The 20,895-nt window shown below is 48.5% G+C and overlaps 1 protein-coding gene across 1 annotated transcript in view; it reads right to left on the bottom strand.

Moving 5' to 3' along the window:
- LOC311234015 (A-type potassium channel modulatory protein KCNIP2) overlaps positions 1-20,895 on the bottom strand; it is a gene marked incomplete at both ends in the record, with an annotated part of 932,082 nt that overhangs the window by 706,375 nt on the left and 204,812 nt on the right. The window lies entirely within an intron of this gene.

Here is a 20,895-nt window from a genome sequence, read left to right on the forward strand (position 1 = left end):
GCGCCCACCACGTGTCCTCGGATGAGATCTCTTTAGCCTGTTTATATTTGACTCACTCAAATCCATCTCTATTTCATCAGACAGTTCTCTCTCCCCATCAGTAGTATCTGAGAGTGAGATAGAGCTGCCCCCCTCTGCCTCTTTCACCCTCTCACTCTTCTCAGCACTCCCTGCACACGTGAACCTCTTCTCTGTGAGTACATTCTCACCTCCTTTCGGATCTCCTTGAAGCTCCGGGGTATCCCCCTGACTTGCTCCCTTCACTCTGCTCACCCTCGTTTTCAGCTCTTTCTTCCCAGCTGTCATGTCCTGACTTTCTCCACTGTCATCAGTGTCATGCAAGCTGGAAGCACTCTCACCTTTCTCCTTCTGCTGCCCAGCTGTCATCTCCCGACTTTCTCCACTGCCCTGTAAACTGGAACCAGCAGCGTCCGGCCGACAGAGGGCGCTGATGCGCCGCCCCCCTGTGCGTTGAACCAGCTGCCACTGGCTGGAAGCACTCTCCTGCACTGCTCCCGCCGCTGTGCCTCTTTCTCCGTCCTCCTCCGTTGCTGTCTGCATCACCTCCTCCTCCTCATCACCATCATCGTCACCTCCTTCCTCCTCTTCCTCTTCAGATGCCTCTCTTGATACGGCATCCTCCTCCTCCTTCTCCTCTTTCTCGTCCTCCTCTCCTCCATCCGCGTCCTGGCTCTCAACCATCTCTCCTCTGTCAGCCGACTCAGCTCCATCCCTCGCACCTGTCGCTCCGCTCTCACCAGACTCTCGTCCCTCGTCTCTCCCTCCATTCGTCGCCGCACATGTACATTGCGTGTAATTGTCCCCGCATCCCGGGCACTTCTCTCTCTGCTCGCAGTCACGCGCGTAATGTCCTTGCTTTTTGCACTTATGGCATTTAAACTCAGGACAATCTCTGAGTACATGTCCCGGTTTAATGCAAAGTCTAGGACATTTATTCTGAGGACAACAGCAGAGAGGGTAGGCTCTTTTAACTGAATACTGTGTACATCATTTTGAAGTGTGTGACTAAATTGTGTTGTGGAAATTGTTTGTAATTAGTTTCACCCAGCTGACAGAAACTGGAGGTGTGGCCTTTGTGCATGTAGTTAAGTGGGCACTTGTGACAGTTTTTCTGCTTAAATACCAGCTTTTTCTCTGTTGGATTCATTCTGAGGACAACAGCAGAGAGGGTAGGCTCTTTTAACTGAATACTGTGTACATCATTTTGAAGTGTGTGACTAAATTGTGTTGTGGAAATTGTTTGTAATTAGTTTCACCCAGCTGACAGAAACTGGAGGTGTGGCCTTTGTGCATGTAGTTAAGTGGGCACTTGTGACAGTTTTTCTGCTTAAATACCAGCTTTTTCTCTGTTGGATTCATTCTGAGGACAACAGCAGAGAGGGTAGGCTCTTTTAACTGAATACTGTGTACATCATTTTGAAGTGTGTGACTAAATTGTGTTGTGGAAATTGTTTGTAATTAGTTTCACCCAGCTGACAGAAACTGGAGGTGTGGCCTTTGTGCATGTAGTTAAGTGGGCACTTGTGACAGTTTTTCTGCTTAAATACCAGCTTTTTCTCTGTTGGATTCATTCTGAGGACAACAGCAGAGAGGGTAGGCTCTTTTAACTGAATACTGTGTACATCATTTTGAAGTGTGTGACTAAATTGTGTTGTGGAAATTGTTTGTAATTAGTTTCACCCAGCTGACAGAAACTGGAGGTGTGGCCTTTTGCTGCAGGTGTCGCTCATCAGTAATTAGTGATAGTGATTTAAAGACTTGCTGGCATAGCGTCAGCGAAGCGTCGAGAAACGAAGAGGGACAAAGAGGAGGAGTTTTCCTGGAGTTCATCGCAGAGGGATCCACCGATCCACCCAGTGCTAAGTACACCATAATCCCATATTCCCGTCCCACTCTGCTATTTCCCTACTATCTCGCTTCCTCCCTAGCCCCTTCAACCTCCTCCTACCACTCTTGACACCACAATGTGCCTCATACCTATATCCACAATCTGCTCCTCAAGAACAGAATCAACCCATCCACGCCAGTTTGCTAGCAACCCGGCTAATCTCTCCTACCCTCCTACAGCCACTAATACACCTGTCACAGTACAGGGAGGCTTATGGAATTGTCAATCAGCAGTCAAGAAAGCTGACTTCATTACTGCCTACGCCCATAGTCTAAATCTGCAGCTCCTGGCTCTAACTGAGACCTGGATAACCCCCAATAACTCGTCAACACCTGCAGCATTATCTACAAACTATAACTTCACTCACACACCTCGACCCTCCAGACGGGGTGGAGGCACTGGCCTCATGACATCTCCTTCATGGGCTACAAACCTAACGCAACTCCCAGAACTGTCACTCTCCTCCCTCGAATATCATGCAGTATCTGTCTCTAATCCTTTCAATCTCACCATTGTTACACTCTATCGCCCTCCAGGTCCCCTCGATCACTTCACAGATGAGCTGGACATGCTTCTAAGCTCCTTACCGGAAGATGGTACCCCGCTCCTTCTATTGGGCGACTTCAACCTGCCTGACTCATCTCAGTCGGTCCCAGTGGTCTCCCTCCTACAACAATTTGACCTGACTCCCACTGCCATGCCTCCCACCCACAAAGCAGGCAACTCCTTGGATCTCATATTTTCCCGTAACTCCAGCATCATTAACACCACGGTAACTCCCCTACATGTATCTGACCATTCCTTCATATCCTTCTCACTAACTCTCATGCTTAACCGAAAAGTCTTCACCCCAACTCAAACCGTCTCACTCAGACGCAACCTGCCCTCCCTATCCCCCTCCACCCTCTCCTCTGACATAATATCCGCTCTACCTTTGAGTGACACCTTCTCTGCTCTCCCCACAGAGATGGCAACCTCCACCCTCCTCTCAGCCCTTGCAACCTCCTTCGACAAGCTCTGTCCCCTCGTTGAGAAACCTGCCCGCCGTTCCCCACCCAGTCCATGGCTGACGGATGCAGTGAGAGAACAAAGACAGGTCCTGAGAGCGGCTGAGAGGAAGTATAGAAAGTCACGCCTCACTGCTGACATCGACACATATCACAACCTCTTGTTAACATTCTCCAAAACCATTACTAATGCCAAAGCTTCTTTCTTTCACCATAGGATCGAGGCCTCTGCCAAGAATCTTCGCAAACTGCATGCTACCATGTCCTCCCCCCTCACTCCCCCCCCACCTCCTCCTCCCTCATCTTTTTCTGCCGAAGACTTTGCGATCTTCTTTGAGGAAAAAGTGGAGAACATCCGCAGCTCCTTCTCCCAACCCCCACCCATTCCAAACGCTGAATCGAGAACCTCATCCTTCACTCTGTCATCTTTCTCTCCCATTACAGAAGCCGAGACCCTGACACTGGTAACGTCGAACCGTCCGACTACATGCCAGCTGGACCAGCTACCCTCCCCACTCCTCCAGACCATAGCACCGGACATCCTCCCATTCCTAACTGCAACCATCAACTCCTCACTCAACTCGGGGGTGGTCCCCACCTCCCTAAAACAAGCCAGAGTCACGCCCCTCATAAAAAAACCAACCCTGAACCCCACCGTCATAGCCAACTATCGCCCTGTCTCTCTTCTCTCCTTCCTTTCTAAAACACTTGAACGTGCTGTATCCAACCAACTTACTGCTTATCTCTTACAGAATGACCTCCTAGACCCCAATCAGTCTGGCTTCCGGACTGGCCACTCCACAGAAACGGCCCTCATTGCGGTCACAGAGGCACTTCACTTAGCAAAAGCGAAAGGCCTCTCCTCTGTCCTGATTCTCCTAGATCTATCTGCAGCCTTCGACACAGTCAACCATCAGATCCTCCTCGCGGCCCTCGCAGGAATGGGAGTGGCTGGATCTGCGCTGACATGGCTGACATCATACCTCAATGACCGCTCCTACCAAGTGTCATGGAGAGGGACTCTGTCGGCCACCCGCCCCCTCCGGACGGGTGTCCCCCAGGGCTCGGTCCTAGGACCCCTTCTCTTCTCCCTCTACACTAAATCACTGGGTAACATTATCACATCTCATGGCTTCTCATATCATTGTTATGCCGATGATACTCAACTCTTCCTCTCCTTCCCTCCCTCAGATATCCACGTCTCTGAGCGGATCTCGGCCTGTCTGTCCGACATCTCCGCCTGGATGACGACCAACCACCTCAAACTGAACCTAAGCAAAACAGAATTGCTCCACCTGCCGGCCAAATCCTCCCCCCTGACCGACCTCTCCATCACAGTCGAGAATGCAGCTGTGACCGCGTCGCCGACCGCCAAGAACCTTGGTGTTGTCCTCGACGACCAGTTGAACTTCTCTGCTCACATCGCAGCGACAACCAGAACCTGCAGATTCCTCCTGAGCAACGTCAGAAGGATACGCCCCTTCCTGACAAAAGAAGCCACCCAACTCCTCGTCCAATCAACAGTCATCTCCCGCCTCGACTACTGCAACGCACTGCTAGCTGGCCTCCCGGCCACTGCCACCAAGCCTCTTCAACTCATTCAAAATGCAGCGGCCCGCCTGATCTCAAACCTACCGAAGTCAGCCCATGTCACCCCACTTCTTAGGGACCTGCACTGGCTCCCCATTGCTGCACGTATCCGCTTCAAGGCCCTCGACCTAGCATACCGTGCGGCAAAGGGAACCGCTCCCGCCTACCTCCGGTCAATGGTCTCTAACTACACACCCTCAAGACCCCTACGCTCTGCGTCTTCTGGCCGCCTCAGATCTACTCCTATCCAAGCTCCCGGAGGGTCATCAAAGAGAAGCCGCCTATTCTCAGTCCTTGCCCCACAATGGTGGAATGAACTACCCATCCCAGTTAGGACAGCCGAATCCCGTCCAATCTTTCGCCGTCGACTAAAGACTCACTTCTTCAACCATTATCTGAAATGATAAAAAAAAAAAAAAAAAAAAAAAAAAATCTAACCCCGACTAACCTTAATGTCATGCACTTGTCCTAATAAACTAACCTACACTGTAACACGCAACACTTTGATGAACATTGTTACTCAGCTGATAGAGTTATACCCTTCTTGCTGTCTTGTCGCACAGAACTTGTAAGTCGCTTTGGATAAAAGCGTCAGCTAAATGACTAAATGTAAATGTAAATGTCTACACACTCGAATTTGCTTGTCATGCAAAACTCGGAAGTGTTCTACTCCTTGCAAGGTGTCAAACTGTGTTGAATACGGCAATGATGTTACCAGTTCCGTGAACTTGACTTTTACGTACCTCGTCCCATCCGCGATATCTGTGCCTGTCCATATTCTCCTTTTTATCGGCGACATCGCGCTGACACCCCACTGCTGCAGTTTCTCCAAAATCTCAACGTCAGTTATGTACACTGGCAAGTTCATGAATGAAACAACCATTTCATCAGTTGACAGCTCTCTTGCCATTATTCGACTATTCTTCATCCATTACTTTGGCCTTTGTTTTCAAACATTTCAGCGTCAGCTCGTATTTTCTAGGCGTCTTAAATCGACAACCCAATACAGTACCACACTGCGCTTTCACCGCTCTCAATAACTCCATCATCGTAATCCGATCTTCTCCTTCAATATCCACTTCGATTGTTAGTTTCTTCTCATAGTTATTTTCCGTTCCATTATCGTTTGCCCTCGTATTCCGTCCGCCGTTCAAAGTGTCCGATGCCATTGTATCCAGCCAATGATAATTTCCCCCGAACAGCACAAAGCTGCTGGGGCAAACAAACACAAAATAAGAACTATTAAAACCGAAAAGAAATAACAACTCTATATTACCTAAAACACACTAATTATCCACAAACTTCGCTCAATCTTCGTTCCAACCAACTCTCACTTCCTGTCGCAAAAAGTGACAGCTGTCAGACGACTGCTCTACCTCCTGAGCCACTAGATGACATTATTTCGGGAGTCATATAACTAGCACCATACACTCTATTAGCACAACAGATATTGAACTTGAAAACAAGAGATCTAATGTGATTAAGATCCATTAACACAACAGACATTGAACTTGGAACACATGAGATCTAATGTGATTAAGATCCATTAACACAACAGACATTGAACTTGAAAACAAGAGATCTAATGTATATTGAACTTGAAAACAAGAGATCTAATGTACATTAAACTTGATTGGCACACATGATTCTTTGATAGTGCTATTGCCCCTTGGTTGTCCTCAAAGATTGTCACTGGTGCATAATAATTTCCACTGTCCATTCTTTTTAATAACTGCACTCTATTTTTTGTATCACAAACTACTGTATTTGCAAATCTGGTATGTCATAAATGTATGAATGTAGCAGTAGCAGTACTGTCTATCTGTATGTCGTGTATGTCATATATGTTATGATAAATTGAAAATGGGGGACCCTGATGTAAACAAGACGAAAGTCTTTCTCTGGTCTGCATCCCCTTAACAATTGTATGTATTGAGCTGTACTGTACTGTACCCATTCTGCAAAGTTTTCATTCATTCATTCATTCATCAGCTGGGTAAAAATGAGATATCTTACTTACATAAAAATCATTAAAATGGTTGGCAATATCACATGGTTTTGTTAGGACAATTCCATATAACTCAAAAAAAGGTGTACAGACATTGGATTTTCTACCCATAATTTGATTTAAAACATTCCATAGATTTTTACCATCATTTCTCACATCATATAACCATTGTTTAAAATATTCCCTTTTTTTCACCTTATTTAACTTTGTGACTTGATTACGTAAGGAACGGTACTTTTGTATGTCATCTGCAGAACTGGAACACACTGATGCTTTTTGGCTATGTCTCTCTCATTCATTAAAATCCTTAAGCTACTATATATCCATGGGGCTGATTTGACTGTGAACTTTTTTAAAGGAGTATGTTTATCTGCTACACTCATGTACCTCAACATAAATAAGTCCAGTGCAACCTCTGGGTCATCCTCACAACATACCTCCTCCCAGTTTATACCCGACATTTCATTAACAAAACCTTCTACATTAAAACTCTTATATGACCGTGAGACAATAATTTTTGCTTTGGCTTTTGGGACCTTCGTCATTCTGGAGACTGCTATGATGTTGTGGTCACTGAAACCTACAGGAACAGAGACTGCCTTTGAGCATTGTATAAATATGATCAATACATGTAGATAAAATGCCAAATGCCAAACCTCAAAAAATATTAAAACCTTCTATAGTTACAGCAGAATCAGAGAAGGAATCATCAAGGTGCGTTTCAGAGATGGCAAGGATATTAATCCAGTTAGCTTTGACCATATATTCAATTTCATAGCACTTATTTCTCAGGCTACACACATTGATATGAGCTACAGTAGAAGCCCTTAGAAGTCCAGCATTTACTGCTACTCTACCACTACTCCACCACTCCACTTTGTGACTCCTATTGTTCTGGATTTCACACCTCCACTGCCTGCCACAGGCTGGGGAGATTTTCATCTTACATTTTTATTCGTCCCAAATGTCCCAGCCCCATCCAATTTCTTAGCTTTTTTCACTGTTTATTTATCATGCATTGCAACACTAATATATGGTACAGTAGCCCAAGTCAGACTGCCCATATAAAAATGATCTTGGGGGTCTGAGGGCAGTAGCCCCCGACCCCCTCCCTGGGGAAGCACTTAAGTTAAGTACCATCGCTTTGTTTACTGCAGAAAATTTACTTAACCACTTAAGTTAAGTACCCTCGCTTTGTTTACTGCAGAAAATTAACACCTAGTGCTAGTTCTAAAGTGACATCGGAGTGACATAGGAGTGGCAGAAGGGACCTGATCCCCCCCCCCCCCCCCCCTAAAAGGTAATTTTTTCTATTCTTTTTTTATACAGTTAACATATTCTTAAATAATAGCGCTGCCCGAGGCTGGGCATGATACAGTCAACATATAGCAAGAGAGAGAGCGAGAGAGAGCTCCCGTTCTACAGTCAATATACAGTGTTATCGCTGCACAGACCCGGCAATGCCCCTGACCCTCCACCAGGCCAGAGAGAGAGAGAGAGAGAGAGAGAGAGAGAGAGAGAGAGAGAGAGAGAGAGAGAGAGAGAGAGAGAGAGAGAGAGAGACATTGGAAAGAAACAACCCAAAACCAGAGCAAATTGAAATGCTATTTGGCCCTAAACAGAGAGTACACAGTGGCAGAATACCTGAGCACTGTGACTGACCCAATACTAAGAAGATCCTTGACTAGGTACAGACTCAGCGAGCACAGCCTAGCCATCGAGAAAGGCCGCCATAGGCAGACCTGGCTCCCAAGCGAAGACAGACCCACTGCACACAAGATGAGGTGGAAACCGAGCTCCACTTCTTAACAACCTGCCCACTATACCAAGACATATACTTCCCACAAATTGCAAACATCCAAAGAGAATTTGAAAACATGGACAATAACTCAAAACTCCCATACCTACTGGGAGAAATACAAGAATGTGAAATAAAGCCCATTTGAATTGAAGAGAGAGAGAGAGATAGAGCATGTCTGTGTGTGTTAGAAAGAGAGAGATAGAGAGAGAGCATGTCTGTTTGTGTGTGTTAGAGAGAGAGCGTGTATATGTGTGTTAGAAAGAGAGAGAAAAGGGGGGGCAGGTGGCGCACGGAGATTCCGTTCGTCACCAACACCGGGAGACACTAGGATTCGCCTGTTCGAATCCAGCTCCCGGCGTTGCTATCAGCTTGGCTGTCCTCTCACGCTGATACAATTGGCTGTATCAGGGGGTGGGAAGCTGAAGGGTGGGTCCTGGGCGTTGTGGTCAGCGACCCCTACAGTTCGGCCGGGGCGCCTGCTCAGCGAGGGTTGGATCTGAGGAGAGATAGTGTGGCCTCCCACACCCTACACTCTCCCCGGTGAGAACCTGCGTGGCCAGGTTGGCCTGCCCCAGGCTGCACATGCGTCGGAGGAAAGCATGTGACAGTCTCCGGTCTCCCGGACCAACAGTAGGGGAAAGTACGCAACAACCAGGAAGGGTGGGATGGGAGAAAAATCGGGAAAAAGGAGGGGAAGAAAGATAATAAAAAAAAAAAAAGAAAGAGAGAGAAATATAGAGAGAGAGAGCATGTCATTTTGTGTGTTAGAAAGAGATATAGAGCATGTCTGTGTGTGTTAGAAAGAGAGAGAGAGAGAGAGAGAGAGAGAGAGAGAGAGAGAGAGAGAGAGAGAGAGAGAGAGCATGTGTGTTTGTGTGTTAGAGAGAGAGAGCATGTCTGTGTGTGTGTGTTTGTGTGTTAGAGAGAGAGCATGTATGAGAGAGGTAAGCAAGACAGCTAAGATGAGCCCCTAAAGGATATTCAACTTTTAATGGAAGAACAAAACAGAAGGAAAAGATAACTTCACAAAGGCAACATGAATATACATAGATCCAAAAGGACAAAGATCAACACTTAAATCCAAAGAGAAGAGGGTCTATACCAGAGAAAACAAAGTAGCAAGGAGCTAAATAGGCTAACTGCAAATAGAGTAGCCAGGTACTGACACCAGGTACAATCCGTTAGCTACAACAGCTAGCCGGCCCGTTTGGCTCAATATAACGTTAGCTACGTTAGCTAGCCGGCCTGCTTTGGCTCAATATAACATTAGCTACAACAGCTAGCCGGCCCGTTTGGCTCAATATAACGTTAGCTACGTTAGCTAGCCGGCCCGCTTTGGCTCAATATAACATTAGCTACAACAGCTAGCCGGCCCGTTTGGCTCAATATAATGTTAGCTACGTTAGCTAGCCGGCCCGCTTGGCTCAACATAACGTTAGCCAACATAACGTTAGCCTTAGCCACGATAGCTAGCCGGCCCGAGAGAGAGAGAGAGAGAGAGAGATATATCCATGGCGGGAATAGAATAGAGTGCATTAAAAACTCACCAAACGTCCAAGAGATTGGAGACAACCGCGTGGAGTTGACGAAGTTCATCTGCCGAACGACCGTCCTCTCCATCTTGGCATAACAATGCTGCACGCGCTCTCTCTAGGTTAGCTAATGCTAGTTAGACTTTAGCTAAGCTAGCTACTAGCCGACATGGCTATCCCGACTGAACCACACGTTAGCACTCGATATTATAACGTAGCTAAAGCTAACTAGCTGTCCCTGCCTTTAGCTAAGCCGACATGGCTAGCCTGACTGAACTGTCTAACATGCAACAACTTTCATCTTCAGTCCATCTGCCGAACGACCGTCCTTTTCGTCTTGGCTGGCATAAGCATAACCTCCAATGCTGCACGCGCAAAATAGTCAAACGCAGCTGATGCACGCTGGCTGACTGTACACATGTAACCCCTCCCTTCGTTGAAACCAATAGTATGTCTGCTGCAGAGCCCCAGAGCTCCAATAGTGAGTATGTCTGCTGCAGGGCCGCAGAGCCAGGAACAAGTCAGACACATTCTACAAACGTGTCTAATGTGAAATATATAAGCATATAAGCAAAACTAGATTTTAGGTCTGTGATGAAAAAGGGCCTCGCGGGAAGGGGGGCCTCGCAAAAAAAAAATTTAATTAAAAAAAGTAATAAAAGAAATAATAAATTTAAAAAAATATATATTTTTTATTTATTTTTTGTGCGAGGCCCCCCTTCCCGCGAGGCCCTGTGTGACCGCACTGCTCGCACACACCCTGAGGTGGCCCTGGTCTCAATGGGTTTCAGAATAACCAGGGAGTGATACTGGAGTCCCTAAACAGTTGGTTGTTGATATATAGTCTATCCACTACAAGGGCGACACGTTTGTTTAGGCTTCGATGATCTTTTACTCAGTTTCGGCTTAATACAGTCTGTAATCTTCTGTGACTTTGTCTGAATGTTAAGTTTCACAGGCTTCTGTTGCGACATGTTGATATTGTCATAATGTTTGTCTATAAAATGCTCCAGCTGAAACAGCTGTGCAGATGGATCCAGTGTGCTATCACAGTTAAACAGTTAAACTGGCCTGATGGTGTAGTTTATTTCCCCCATTGTACACTATAAGAAGTGCTTCTACTTTATTCACCTGCACTGCAGAGTCAATCAAATGGCTAGCAAGCTCACCTGTGACATACAGTGCAAAATACAAGAGTACAATCTTAGTCGACTTTTATGAAAACAATACACAAGTTGGAAGTTTGAACGTTTTATTAGTTAGTTTATTTACTGTGTTTCGAGTTTCAATGCATAATCCAGACATAGTTGCATTCCAGATCCACCCTGTTGTTGACATGTCCTTAATTCTTTGAAAACATAACGTTACTGAAATGAATAAGGAATGCAATGTTCGCTAGCTTACCAACGTATTTTCATTCAACTGTAGCTCAGTACTGAGGCGGAAGTGACAATTTTTCAAAGTAAAAGAAAACAGCTTTTTGCGCGACAGATAAATGCAATTTCACAGAGAGTATATGTCTGGTGGCCATATAATACTGTATTATAGCTTACTTGATTGAACAAGTCTCCCTCCCCACTTTACCAGCGTATTTTAAATTCACAATAAAGTCTCTCTCAGTCTCACGCCGTCCCAACGTTGACAGTGGCTCGTCTGTTATCAACACAAAGGCACAGTGATGAATGAGGAAGTCAACAGACCGCCGCCCATCGACTTTGCGCCTCCTGGCAGCATAAAACAGAACAGCAGCCTGGTTTCCTAATGAATTCCAATGACGTGACATCACCATGCGCCCGTCGCGGCAAAGTGTGTCCATGAAAACTAAAGGCTTCATCTGTACATAACGGCACACTGCACAGCAGGCCTATAACACCTATACAAACATGCTGCCGTTCCCTATAGCTGAGAGGAGGCTTGTTACTCTGTGTTCAGGCATCCACTGAGTACATTGGTTGTGGGTTAAAGTCCCTGTAGGTTAAAGTCACTGTGGGTTAAAGTCCCTGTGATCATAAATCACTAAAGCTACAGATGTATCAGCAGTGTTGGGCAGTAGCTAGCTACAAGTAGCGACGCTACATAGCTTAACTACATTTCTCAGTAGCGTGATGGTAGCGTCTCTACTTTTGAACCAAGTAGCGTTCTCTGTAGTGCAGCTATTTTTAGATCCAAGTAGTGACAAAGCATGAGCAAAACGCTACATGCTACTGTCCGGAGAAACAGACTAAATAAAGATTTGTGAAAAAAAAAATCCCCGGAGAAAACCCACTATGATTGGTTGGTTGGTTTAGATATGAGTATGACGACTCACGATTGGGTAAGGTTAGGCCAAAACATTACGGGTAGAGGCAGGAGAGGGTGGGACATGCCACTCCAGCTCCGCAAATCAGGAAGTGAAAATCAAAACACAGACCACTGATGAATGAATGAAACTTTTATTTAACAGACCACATGAACCAGTCCGCGCGAAATGGCAGAGGGATTCGATGTTTCCAGGGCTGATGACATTGATGAAGATGATGTCAATAACAAGTGTTGTGAAGGATCAGATTAAACCGAATATGTATATTTATTTATATATATATATTTAATTGTATTTGTATATCGTTTGATATCCCCTGTATATTCCTTGTACAATATGCATTGAATATCCCCGTTTCTACTAAACAGCCCATAATAGTTTCATTCTACCATTGGACGAGAACCTGGCGCCAGGTTGCCATACCCCTAGGTCCAAGTTCAATTGTGCCGCCTAACATGTAGAGGCAACCCCCGGTTCCGCGCAGTAATATGTCGGGCGAAATACATGTGGTACTATTTGTTCATAGCGCATATATAAATGGCGCTCGTAAAGTAGAACTTTCTTTTAGTCCAGTTCTTTACCCTCCAACAGAGTGACAGACGCAAAAGCCTCCCCACGAAGCACGTGCAGTGTAGTAGGGCCTACTTGGCCCAGAATAGGCATTGAGATATCGTGTAGATTAATAGTTGAATGGTCATAGTTTGGCACCATACCGTCGAGTTGGACGTATTCTATTAAGCTAATAATAGTCTATTTATGTATGGTGCATCGTTCGGTTCGAGTTCTACAGTTATCAGTACCCCCATCGTTCCTGACGTTATCTGGACGCTTATCCAGGCTGGTCAGACCCCTAGTGGTGATTGCATCCGAGGAGCTCCGGGTCAAGAACGACTGGACCTGTATATTGGATTACTCTACCCGACGACGGCGAGCCTTCCACGGCTCTTGGATTATGCTTTGTGTGCTTTGATTATTCCATGGATAAAGGCCAACACTGTCGAGTGTTGGAATTACCCCCCGGAGAGGACTCCAGGTGAGGCGGCGCTCTACACGTGAGGTCGCACCACGTCTCTCCGTTGTGGACCGGCAGATACCGTTCCACAGAGGGTCCAGCTGTATTCGTCTGCTGCCCGAGGTTCTGTGGGCACTGTGTCTAAGACTTTGGATTCTCCCAAGACACCGTCGGCCAGAGGGGATACCGCCAGCGGCTTCTCTAACCCCCCCCTCCTACTGTCTTACAACCAGCGGGACCCCCCCCCCCCCCTTAGTGTATCCAGCTATAATAATTTAAGTACCATCGCTATCGTTTCCTAAATATTCCAGGTTGTATACTTACTCCCTGCGCAACCAGAGATTGGACATTCAATGTTGATTTACCTACGAATACTCATTTGCCATAAAAGTGCATATTCAATATTTTAAATCATAAATGTAATTAAGTGAATGTTGTATACACCCTTTGCTGTATTAAATATTCGATTTGGTACATTTGTGTTGGTTCGTTTCATCAGGTGGGAAAGTGTTCATCATACTTATATCTTGTACTGGGTGGCCAGAAGTTAAAGTACATGAGGTAGTGGTATTAAATATCATATCTAACAATACAGTCAGGGAATTGTACCCCTCAGCTACAATTGGTCCTTCGAGCCGGATGGTAACTAGTGTAATATTAATATAGTGTTATTAATATCGAAATGGCCTATGATGAACACTCCACGAAACGATCCTCCTAACCTAGAACGCCCGCGGCGCAGACGACAAACACCTCAGTACTTAGAGGCTTACACTGTCAGTCAACTACCTAGCCTTCGACAAACGGTAAACGTGGTAAAAGTAGAAAGTAAAATTATGTCTGACCTTAACGACCAGGTTTCCCCGACCACAGAGGCCCTAGTAGGTCCTAATGTAACTGACCAAGCCCACGGTGGGGACCAGGAGGGAATTGACATGCCTTTACCCCCCGCCACTACTAAAGAAGTAGTCCCCGACACGCCCCGGGAGGAAGACAACCCTACAGAGAGAGAACTCTGCACGGAAGAAGAAGAGGAGAGCGCCGAGGAACTAGAGCTCCAGGACTCCCCAACGAGTACCCCCAGGAGCGGTTCACGCAGGAGCGGCTCACCTCCACTACCGCCTTCCCCCAGCGAAGCGGAGAGGATACTACAACAGGCGTTGCTCGTCAGCCTGACAGCCTCTACCGAACGCTATCGGCTCCAAGCACAGACGCTTAGCGAGCGCGAACGTCTCCAAGCCCAGGCGACCAGCGAGCGCGAACACCTCCAAGCACAGCAACGGAGCGAAGAACAGCGCACAAGTCTGGAGATGAGACGCTTCCAGATGGAAGAGAATATGGCAAGAGACCGGGCCGACGCCCAGCGCGCCGCTGCCGGTGCCCAAAGAGAAACAGAGCGCGCCGCCGCCGACGCCCAGCGCGCCGCTGCCGGTACCCAAAGAGACGGAGAGCGCGACAGACTACAAGCGCAACTAATAGAGCAGCTGATCAAAAGGACAACTCCCTCTCCCTCCGCCAGGGGCTCAAGGAACTCGTCGAGACAGCAGTCAAGAGCAGCGTCACCGCAACGAGCAAGCAACCCTGAACTTGACCAACAGACCGAGTCTAGACCCCCCGCAGACCCCCTTCCCATACCGGTCCAAGCGAGACCCAGCTACAAGGAAGGAGCGGCCTACACTGCGGAGAAGCTAAATAAACGATTACAAGATCTGGAAGATTTGATAGAAGAAGAAGAGGGAGAAGAGGAGAACCAAGCCCGACGACAGCACAGTACTCCACCGGACCAGGAGGTCCCATACAGTCCAGGCTATACCCCCGCGGCGCTGCGCTACAGACCCCCGACTCTATTTACGGGTGAGCACGACGCACGACCAGCCCCGAGGAACAGTACCTGGACCAGCGGGCCATGGTACCCTGCCAGTACCAGCCCACAGCGAGGCGCAAGAGGGGACTCGCCCAGGAGGTCTCTCCCCCAACGCTCGCCGATGTATCAGCCATCCACGGCGTCATACAACGCCACGCCGTCATTCCCAGACTTCGCCTATGAGAGTCGAGCACAGTACACGGAGCTCCGGATGTGCTTAGAGACAATGATGGTGGATGTCGCTGATGAACGCCACAAGTATGCGATATTATTGAAGCACCTGAAAGTACCGCGAGCGCACAATATAGCGCTAGCCTATGCTACCTCCTCGACCCCATACACAGCGGCCCTTGCAGCGCTGGATCAAAGATATGGACGTATATGGGATTACGTAATCCAGGAGATAAGGCATATTGACCGCCTACCCCCAGCCACAGACAATCGCTCACTAGACGACCTGTCAATCAAAGTGCAGTCCCTGGTGGGGATGCTGGGAGCTCAACGGGAGAAGGGCAGGCATGAGCTGTACGCCAACTCTAACGTTGAGAGGATTTTGGAGAAGCTGCCACCCGCAAGACAGGAGCGCTTTCGGCGGCAGAGGGACTACCGAGATCCCGACGGCCCCGAGCCATCCCTCCTTGATCTGGCCGACTTCCTGGCGAGAGAGGTCAGCAGCTTACGACTGGACACCTTCGGGCGGAGCACGCCAAGCTCCAGAGAGGGACCCAGGAGAATAAGTGATGGAAGAAGATCGGTGACTGTCATGCACCAATCAGAGTCAGTACCGAGCAGTAAGAGTCACAGCACCCCCTCGAGAAAGGAGAAGTGGAAGATAGCGTGTCCCTACTGTGAGAAAAAACACTGGCTGTCACAATGTGACTCATTCACAAAGATGAATGCAGAAGAAGTGAGCCAATGGATAAAGTCCAACCGGCGCTGTTATCGATGTGCGCGGCCCCACATGGCAGCCGAATGCCGCCTAAAGAAAAGGTGCAGCCGGTGCGATGGAGCCCATCTAGATATACTACACGATAGTAACGGAAGACGGCCTATACCTGCACCACGGAGCGGCACCAAGGCAAGTGTCATGTACATTGACCCCGCCAGCAGCAACGGAGCTCAAGTGCTCTTAAAGGTAGTCCGTGTGACATTGAGCTACCAGGATAAAGTCATGGACACTTACGCCGTCCTTGATGACGGGTCAGAGAAGACCCTTCTGCTCGCCTCCGCTGCGACTCAACTGGGACTGCGGGGGAGCAAGAACGAAATGACGATTCGGACAATAAGAAGAGATTTAAAGACGATAAAGGGCGAGAATGTCTCCTTCACTATCGCAGCCAACGGGCAGCCAGAGCGACGGTACGAGATCACAAATGCTTTCACCAGCCAAGAAATAGGACTCTCGCAGTACACCTACCCTGTCACCAAGTTGATGGATAAATATGTGCACCTGCGCCAATTACCTATCCCGCTCATAGACGGCGCTACCCCGCTCTGTTGATAGGCTCCGACCATGCAGAACTCATAGTCCCGATTGACCGGGTCCATACAGGCCCCCGAGGCTGTCCTGCAGCAGTCGAGACCCGCCTAGGATGGACATTACAAGGCCCCCTCGCTAAATCTCTCAACCGAACCGCAGCCACTAGCTGCTTCCACTCCAGAACGACAGAAGAAGACACCACTCTCCTGCAGCATGTCGAGAGGCTATGGACCCTAGAGACAATGCCCTTTAAGAACGAAAAGAAAGACATTCGCTCAAAAGAAGACATTTACGCCATCCACCTACTCGAGCAGGGGACAAAGAGAGTCACAGTCGGCGGAGTGATGAGATACGCAACTCCACTCCTGAGGCGAGAGGGAATGCCCCCCTTTCACGCAAAGAAAGACGCCACGGAGCGCTATCTACTGAACACAGAGCGGCGCCTAGCCAAAGACCCCGCTCAACAGAGTGTGTACCGAGCTGAGATTGAGAAGCTAATCACAGCGGGACACGTAACAAAGATTGACATTAAAGAGGCCGATCAGACGACCGAATCATGGTACGTGCCGCATCACAAGGTCCATCACAATGGCAAGGATCGCATTGTGTTTAACTGCAGCTACCAGATCGGATCCCAAAATCTGAATAAAGAGCTCTTGCCCGGCCCCACACTCGGCCCCTCCCTACTAGGCGTGCTACTGCGCTTCCGCCAGGACAAGGTGGCTATAAGCGGGGATATCAAAGGGATGTTCTTGCAAGTGAGACTAGTAGAGGAGGACAAGCCTCTGCTACGGTTCCTATGGAGAGAGAAGATCGGAGATGAGAACCCATCCATCTACCAGTGGGAAGTACTCCCCTTCGGAACCACATGCAGCCCGTGCTGTGCTACATTTGCACTACAGAAACACGTCACAGAGGACCCAGCAGCAGATGAAGAGGTCCAACACAGTGTGAAGAACAGTTTCTACGTAGACAACTGTCTACAAAGCGTCTCGACTCAAGAAGAAGCCGAGGCTCTCCTAATCAAGTTACGCGCCTCCCTAATCAAAGGAGGCTTTGATCTCAGGCAGTGGGCCAGCAGTGACCCGCACGTATTGCGCAGCCTCTCCTCCGCAGACAAGGCTGCCAGCAGCGAGACCTGGATGGCGACAATCCCAGGAGAAGCCCAAGAAATGACACTAGGATTAGTCTGGCGCTTCAAAACAGACTCGCTCCACTATAGACACAAACCCTTGGCTCCAGAGCAAGGAAGGTCGGCGGCGATACCGACCACCAGACGGAGTGTGTACAGAACACTCGCCAGACAATATGACCCGCTGGGATGTATTCTACCCTACACCACCAGGGCAAAGATGATTGTACGAGCACTATGGGACAAGGACCAGGGCTGGGACGACCCAATACCCGCACACCTTGCCTCAACATGGAGAGAGTGGGAGACGGAACTCCGCTCACTCCCAGGTGTCAATATACGCCGCAGCTACTTCCCATCCACAGTGAGGCCAGAGACATGCGAGATTGAGCTACACGTCTTCAGCGATGCCTCTGAAGTAGCCTACGGATCGGTTGCTTATTTGCGTGCCCAAGAGATGGGAGGAGAGATACACACTGCTTTCATACTGGCCCGCTCAAGAATAGCCCCACGTAAGCAACAATCTATCCCACGTCTAGAGCTCTGCGCAGCCCTCGCAGGAGCGCATCTAGCCACGTTAATCCAACGTGAACTCACCATTCCGGTGCATAGAACAATCTTGTGGTCAGATTCCACGACAGTACTCACATGGATTAAGTCTGATTCATGCAGATACAAAGTCTTCGTGGGAGTCAGAGTCACCGAGATTCAAGAATTAACAGAAGAAGCAAGCTGGAGGTATGTGGATACCAAACACAACCCAGCTGACGTCATCACCCGGGGAATGTCCCTGGATGACCTAACCCGTCACAACATCTACAGTGACGGACCAGCATTCCTCCAGCTCCCGGAAGGAGATTGGCCTACGCCCACCCCGAGGGAAGCAAGTAGCGAGGAGGCTGAGAACAAGAAGCCTATGTTCTGTGGACTGAGCACTGTCGCCTCCACAGACCCGAACATAGATGACTGCATTACCCTAGAGAGTGCGCAACAAAGAACATTCCTGCGGCACCACCCAGAGATTCAGTCCACCACTGACATGTCAGCAGCTGACTACGAAGAAGCAGAACTTCTTCTACTACAACGAGCCCAGAGAGACTCGTTCCCCGATGAGCTAGACTGTCTACAGGGAGGAAACCCCGTCCCATCAGACAGCAGACTGATTCACCTGGCACCAGAGAGTGACGCACATAATCTCATCAGAGTGGGTGGTCGCCTGCGGAGAGCCCCCGATCTACCAGATGACATTAAGCACCCGATCGTCTTGAACAGCCGACACAAGGTCACAGAGCTGATCATAAAGAAATACGACGAGGATGTGCACCACGCCGGAGCAGAGAGAGTCTTCGCGGAGATCAGACGTCGTTATTGGATATTGCAAGGCAGAGAAGCAGTACGGCGCTTCCAGCGAACCTGTCTAGACTGCCGTAAGTGGCGCGCGCAGCCCAGCATACCACGGATGGCTGACCTACCCCCCTGTCGCCTCCGAATCGGCGACAAGCCATTCCACTCCACAGGCATGGACTGTTTTGGCCCGTTGTATATAAAGAGAGGAAGAGGCACCGAGAAGCGGTGGGGTATTGTATTCAAATGCATGACCACCAGAGCGATACATATCGAGCTCCTTCCGACCATGAGCACAGACTCATTCCTTATGGCCTTCCGGAGATTCATATCACGAAAAGGACAACCGTCTACATTGTTGTCTGATCACGGGACCAACTTCAAAGGCGGAGAAAGAGAGCTGAGAGAGAGCTTCCAAGCTATGGGCCCAGAACTTAAGACCCACCTCGCTCCAGCCCAGATTGACTTCCAGTTTAATCCCCCGAACGCACCCCACTTCGGTGGAACCTGGGAACGAGAAGTACGTTCTATAAAGACAGCCCTGTATGCCGTACTCGGAGCCCAGACTGTGGCAGAGGAAGTCCTAATGACAGTCCTCACGGAGATCGAGGGAGTATTGAACTCAAAGCCCCTCGGTTACGTCTCCAGTGATGTAGCAGATGTCGACCCAGTCACCCCCAACACACTCCTAATGGTGCGGCTGGACCCCGCGCTACCCCAGACAATGTACAGGCCCGAAGAAGCGAACGGCCGAAGACTGTGGAGGTACAGCCAAGTACTAGCTGACAAGTTTTGGAGCAGCTTCCTACTTCACTACCTACCGTCTCTACAGACCCGCCAGAAGTGGGTAAAAGAGAGAGACAACTTGACAGAAGGAACAGTCGTCATGATAGTTGACCAGTCACTCCCCAGAGCTATGTGGCCGGCTGGCCGCGTAAGCAAAGTGATCACCGGTGCCGATGGCAAGGTCCGAGCAGCTGAAGTACTCGTCCAAGGGCGCACCTACACACGGCCCGTGGCGAGGCTCATAGAACTGCCCCGACTCCCAGATACTATCGATGATGACCATGACCCTATGACTTTGTGAGTTGACTGACCTTACAGCGGACCTTGAGTGGAAGACAGTGCGGTTAATCTGCCTCTGCTTAGCTAATTAGGTGGGACTAATTAGGGGGCGGCTGTTGTGAAGGATCAGATTAAACCGAATATGTATATTTATTTATATATATATATTTAATTGTATTTGTATATCGTTTGATATCCCCTGTATATTCCTTGTACAATATGCATTGAATATCCCCGTTTCTACTAAACAGCCCATAATAGTTTCATTCTACCATTGGACGAGAACCTGGCGCCAGGTTGCCATACCCCTAGGTCCAAGTTCAATCGTGCCGCCTAACATGTCGAGGCAACCCCCGGTTCCGCGCAGTAATATGTCGGGCGAAATACGTGTGGTACTATTTGTTCATAGCGCATATATATATGGCGCTCGTAAAGTAGAACTTTCTTTTAGTCCAGTTCTTTACCCTCCAACCGAGTGACAGATGCAAAAGCCTCCCCACGAAGCACGTGCGGTGTAGTAGGGCCTACTTGGCCCAGAATAGGCATTGAGATATCGTGTAGATTAATAGTTGAATGGTCATAGTTTGGCACCATACCGTCGAGTTGGACGTATTCTATTAAGCTAATAATAGTCTATTTATGTATGGTGCATCGTTCGGTTCGAGTTCTACAGTTATCAGTACCCCCATCGTTCCTGACGTTATCTGGACGCTTATCCAGGCTGGTCAGACCCCTAGTGGTGATTGCATCCGAGGAGCTCCGGGTCAAGAACGACTGGACCTGTATATTGGATTACTCTACCCGACGACGGCGAGCCTTCCACGGCTCTTGGATTATGCTTTGTGTGCTTTG

The sequence above is a fragment of the Notolepis coatsorum genome (assembly GCF_963971535.1).
Source record: "Notolepis coatsorum genome assembly, chromosome: 9".
In the NCBI taxonomy this organism is placed as follows: Eukaryota; Metazoa; Chordata; class Actinopteri; order Aulopiformes; family Paralepididae; genus Notolepis; species Notolepis coatsorum.